Source organism: Xiphophorus hellerii, chromosome 2 (assembly GCF_003331165.1).
Source record: "Xiphophorus hellerii strain 12219 chromosome 2, Xiphophorus_hellerii-4.1, whole genome shotgun sequence".
NCBI classification, from domain to species: Eukaryota; Metazoa; Chordata; class Actinopteri; order Cyprinodontiformes; family Poeciliidae; genus Xiphophorus; species Xiphophorus hellerii.
This window is the reverse complement of record NC_045673.1, coordinates 18,054,493-18,060,645: the sequence shown is the minus strand read 5'-3', so window position 1 is coordinate 18,060,645 and position 6,153 is coordinate 18,054,493.

Genomic DNA, 6,153 nt, shown 5'->3' with positions numbered 1-6,153 from the left:
TACGTTTATATTTTGTCAAATGAATTACTGCAGCAATCTCTTCACAGGTCTCCTTAAAACGTCAATCAGAGAAGTGCAGCTGATTCAGAATGCTGCTGCTCACATTCTCACTCAAAGTAGAAAAGTTGAGCATGACACCCAAGCTCTAAAGTCCCTACAATAGCTCCCTTTCAAATTGTTTTTTTTTTTTGTTGTTTATAAATCATTAAATGCTTTTGCACCAAATTACATTAAATATGTGTTATCACTGTATCAGCCTTCCAGACCACTCAGGTCTACTGTTTGAAGGCTGCTCTGCATCATCATCAGAATCAGAGCCAGGCATAGAGACACAGCATTCAGTTTTTATGCACCACAAGTATTGAACGGACTTCCTGAACACAGCAAAACTCCTAAAACACTGAGTTCCTATAAATCAAGGCTGAATTTAATTTGTTTGAAGTTGCGTTTGGCTGACATTAACTGGAACATTATTAATTTTAGTTTGTATTCAGACTTTTCTTTGCTTTCCCATTTTCTTGAAGTCACTGCAATGTCTTGGCTTTCCTTGCCTAAATGTTAGATTTTTACACCCCTACTAAATTAACCAGTTTTCTCATATGTTGACAGTTAGAGATCAAAGCAGTTCAAGGAAGCTGTGCTAAGTCTCGGTAATGACCACGTTAATGAGTTTTCACCACTCGCTGACTGAATGACCTCCTGTCCCTCTGATGTGCACTACCTCTGCCTTCATTTTTCAGAACCAAAACATGTTGCATGTAAATCCCAGTATATAAACTATTTAGGACACACGGATTTGCAGTGGAGTGTGACACGACTCTGCACACTCTTCTTCCTAATGCCGTCTCAACGCATGTGCATGCTAAAGCAGAAATTGAGAATTAAAAGCCTCACTCTGAACATGATTTGCTCCTTTCTCTCCTCATCTCTGCAAGAGTACAGAGGCTCTGTCCCTGTCACTTTAACAACATGAAATTACAACCCAAATGGGATGTCAGGGGTTAGCAGTGTCTCTAACAGAACTATGCGAATATATTTCCTCCTATGGACTTGCCCCCACTCTGACCTCCCCCAGGAACAAGAAGTAACATTGTGATTGGCGTTTTTACAGCCAAATTAAACCGTCCTACAGCCTGCTGAAGGCAGCGGGAGAAAGCAGCCTTTCCAAAATTAGTGAGCCATCATCATGACAGAAAGTAGTGGGGACATGGTGTCATCCAGCCACTGTATCGATTAACCCATAAATAGTATATGGCCTCTTACACTGTGGTTCTCCCAGGCTTACACTGTAAATGGAAGTTATCTCAGCTGTGCATCTGTCTTGCTTTGCTCTATGCGTTAAAAACCTGACATCTAAAGACTGCAACCTGGCTGGAGCTTGGTGCACTGTAAAATAGAGGACATTATGCATCTGATTAGTGTAATGCAGCGGCTGTCCAGACATTTATTGGGTGTGATTGACAGAAAATTGGGTATTCTGTTTAAGAACAAACTGGAACAAATCCGTTTTAGATTGGACTACTCCATTACTTCAGGAAATTCATTTTTAGACCTATTTTGCATATTTAAAAATGAGATTCAAATCCTCTTTCAAGTAATATATGTGATTCTGTCTAATGTTAGGTAGACCTGCTGCATTATTCTCCTCCTCTCTGCACTCAGCACCAGGATTATCATTAAAGAGGATCATCTGTCAAGCCTGCATTGATTTGCACACAAGTTCGCCCAATCAATCTTAAAGTTGCGATTAAAAAGCCCGAGCTGCTTCTATTTTTCCATAGAAATCTTTTTTGGCAAAAAACAGAGAGAGGCCTTTCAATTTCATAGCCTCCAGAACACTCAAGTATTCATTGCGCTCCACTTTTTGCTTTCAACCTCTCTGCAGGAGGCAGGACTCATGACATCTATGTATGCCGGTTCTATTCACAATGCTATACAGCCTTCAGATTTGTGCAGCAAGTGATCCCTCAATACCATCAAATTGCTCTTATTGGACTCTGCTCAGTTCTACGGGGCCTGTCCAGAAAAGCGGAGAATTGCAAAGCCAAAATTGTAAACAGACAGTTCACGCCTCAGAAGAACGGCCATCCAGCTTCATTTTATCCAAACTGTACGAGCAAGGCTTCTGTGCAGAGGAAGAGCCCGGCTGCTTTTCTAAACAAATTTTAAAAGAGAAAAAAAAAAAACAGAATCTACCAAGTCTTCATTTGTTTCCTACAAACAGATACCAAGTTTGTCCATGTGTGCGCATCTTTGCCTTATCTGTGTATTCATGTTGCTGCATTCACGTGCGACTGTGGGTGCATAATGCATGGCCCTGTTGAGAAGAGTGATTGCTTTATTCCTGCTTTGTAGGTGCTATGGGGGCCAGGGACGTGTCTTTGGGCAGCTGTATGGATGGCTTGAGGAGGTCTCCATCATTCATAAAGCACACTCCTACATGTAGAATTGATCTAGCAAAGAAACGGGGTGGCAATAGCAGTTCATCAGTCTTCCCTAACCACAAATCACTCTGAGGTGTACCCCCACGGGGGGAAAGATGTGACACCATTGTCTGTGGAGAGGTCCCAGAAACTCTTGCTCATTTGGTGGCCTCCAAGTATGTGAAGAAACACGGAGAACGATGATTATGTTAATGAACAGAAGCTGAAACTTTAAGTGCTAAGTAGTATTTTAAAAATTATTCAATTGAATTGCTGGAGCCTCGACATTTCACATAGGAGATGGTGTTTTCGGGGAGAAGTCCAAAGTTCATTAACTACCACACATCACATTTTGTATATAATCCAGATGTTTGGTTTTGATTTAATTTATAAGAGCTCATTCTACCATGTGATTGATGTGTCCCCTGAACTGCTTGATTGAGATGTTCCTATTTTAACAACAACTTTCTTTACACCACTCTTCCATTACTAGCAGATTTGTGGAGTACACTACTATTGGTTGTCCTGTCAACAGATTATCCCACCTGAGCTGCTGAGTGGCAGATTTTTAAAGCTCCTCCAGAGTTACCATGGGATTGTTGGCTGTTTCTCTGACTACAGGTCCCATCCTGGCAGTTTAGGTGGACAGCCATGTTTTGGTAGATTTGCAGCTGATGCGTACTCTTTCTAATTTCAGATGACTGACTGCACAATGCTCCGCTGTTCAAAACACTTGGACACTGTTTTATTACCTAACCCTCCTTTAAACTTCTCCACAACTTTTTTCTCTGACCCATCAGACATAATTTGTGGTTTTCATGATGCTGTTTGTTTACTAATGGTCTCTACCAAACCTCTGAGGGCAATACAGAACATCTCTATCTACACTGATATTACATTACACTGTTTACTAAGTAGGTGACATATTATTTAGGGGTGTCAGAGTTAAAGGGTACTCAATGCCTACCTTCAGTTTTGTATTTGTGAAATAAGAAAAGTGGAAAAGTTACTGCTGTATGACTGCTTTTGCAAAGCACTCTGACTGATTCCACTTATTGGTTAACTGTCCATTGTCTTTACTGCAGTGATTACTATAACTAATGTGGAGGGAAGACATTTATTTAAAACAGCTGATGGTTGAAAGTAAAATGAGGCCCAACTGCTCTATTAACTAATTTGTCAGGGATCTGATTAAGTTTGATAATGCACCTTCGCAGTGGGAGCTGAAGTCAAACAGGTTTTATAAAGAATGCATAATTAAAGCTACCTTTTCTCACACTGTTTAATATATGGACCTCTGCCTATTAATAACCAGGACCATTAATTTGTGTAAATCAGCTATGTATGGCACCAAGTAATTTCCACCCCTGTAAAGAGAATTGGTGAGATGAAGCTCTTGCCTTTGGCCTTGAGTTGCATGTTCAACTCGTCTTACATTAGCGCCAAAGCCTTCTCCCGCTGCTCCTCCTCCTCACACCGTTTGGACCTTGTCATTGATCTTCATTCTAAAATAATCTCTTACCATCCCTCATTGTGAGCCTGCAGAAAAACCTTCTTTAGGTCCCAATTCATTAGCTTCACTCTGAAAATAGAAAAGTTCAGGCAAAGGTGGACGTGTGATGATAGCTCAGAGCAACCACCTTAATAACATGTCCAGTGATCTACCTTTAACACTCATGATCTCCCTTTATGAGCTTTTGACATGCGGCAAATTCCGCCTGTGACCCAAAGCTTTGACTCTTCGCTTCCTTGAAGAATTTCTTCCCTGCTTGAATGTTATCTCTTACTCTTCTTTTCCCCTGTTAGCCGTATAGTTCAGTTTTCAGTTCATGTCTTCATTAAAGACCATTAACATTCACAGACTGAATTGGTCAGACATTGAAAAGGTCTGCTTAACATTTCTCCATGCTCCTCCCCAGACAGCCAGCAAGCAATTCTTTCTCAATCATTGTCCAGACAGGAAAGGCGAGGCGAGTGTGAGATGCGAGTAGATTTAATAATTTCGCTGTGAATTATTAGAAAAAATTACTAATTTGATATGGTTCATCTTTTAGGAGTGCTAGATGAGTCTGTGCACCGTTTCAATTAGCACACTTCTGATTGTAGAGGCTGAACTCAGGCAATTGATCAAGTCTCTGTGTCATCCTCTCTTTCTGTGCCTCATTGCCCAAAAGACCCTTTTTAAATATTCAGGTAGATTATGAATGGTTACGAGCTTATCTATTTATATCCCCTTTATTGACAGTATTACATTTATATGAAGTCAAGGTGAGGGATTTAATTTAAGACTCCTCCAGAACTGCTGGGAATATTTAGAAAAGGATTGATTAAAGAGCTGCGATGTATATGATTAACAGCTCTTCCTCTCTTAAGGACTTTTGCTTTTCTTTAGCGTTCGCAAATTCACAGAATTTGCGATAAGTTTTTGATCTCACAGAGTGACTCATAATTGTGGTGTTACCTTGTCACAGAAATTCAATGAATGTCTGGCACATCTTTCTTCTGATATAATGTCAATCTGCTTAGAGCTGTCAGCTTGTGTTTGAGAGAGGGCTGACTTCTCCCGTTCCCTCTCTTCCGTTCTCAGGCGGGGAACATAAAAGGAAGGATATGTTTATGATGGACGGGCAGCTTTTTAAAGTGAAGCATCACAGGGTGTTGGATGGGAGGGATCCGAATCAGGACGTCTGATGTGACAAGACAGACAAGAACATCCTTCTCCTCGTGTCGGGATGTCAGCCGGGGAGAGTCTCAGGAAAGCAGACAGTATCATTGCTTTCTGAAGAGAGGAGAGAATTCACCAGGGAGCAGGAGAGTGGAGGGACAGTGATGGAGAGCAGGTGAGTGACTTTTGTCTCAGCTTGTCCTAAACCACGCTTTATATTGGTCTTCATTTTTATTTATTTTAAAAAATTTGAGCATTATTAATACTGTATGTTTTGAAACAGATAAAGCTATTGCTCTTGACCTGCTGGCCTTGTGAAAAAAAAAGGATTTTACAAAATAGTATGCAAAATTATACTACTACTATTGTTAGAACAATTACTACTACCACTAATAATGTTTCCAATAATAATAGTAGGGTTTAAGTTGTTGAGCAGCTGAAAATCTACATCACTTTCCAATAGGGAGACACATAATTTAACTCTAAATTTAGAATTACCACCTCTAACAACTTTGGATTGATTAAAAACATATATATCTATATAAATGCCAAAAGTCAGACATATGGAGTATTTCAGATAAGAAACATATTCTTGTCAGGAAGTCGTGTATTTCTTTCATCCTCTGTGTCTAGTTTCAGTATTCTGTCAGTTTTGAAGATCTTGTAATGTCACTGTTTTTTCATATTTTCTCCTTTTATGAATGACTTATTTCTTTATTATTTTTAGAGTAAATGTCCATAATAGCATGAGATTTGTTTTGTACTCTTCTCCTGGCTATTATTTTCAGTCTTACACACACTATGGCAACAATAATTTCAGGAAGATTGTAATTTTTTTCAAGGTAAATTAGATTGACCATATCTATGAACTAAAAAGAGCACCGAATGCCAAAAGATGAATCCAAAAGTGCTGCACTCAAATATTAATTCAGGATGGACAAATGTTTGGGACCAGGTTATTGCAGATTTTAAATTGTTGCTCTAATTGTTTTGTTTATCATGACCTCACTGTATGTTGGTAAAAAAAATCTTTACAGTTTCTCATCCATATGTGAGACAAACCAA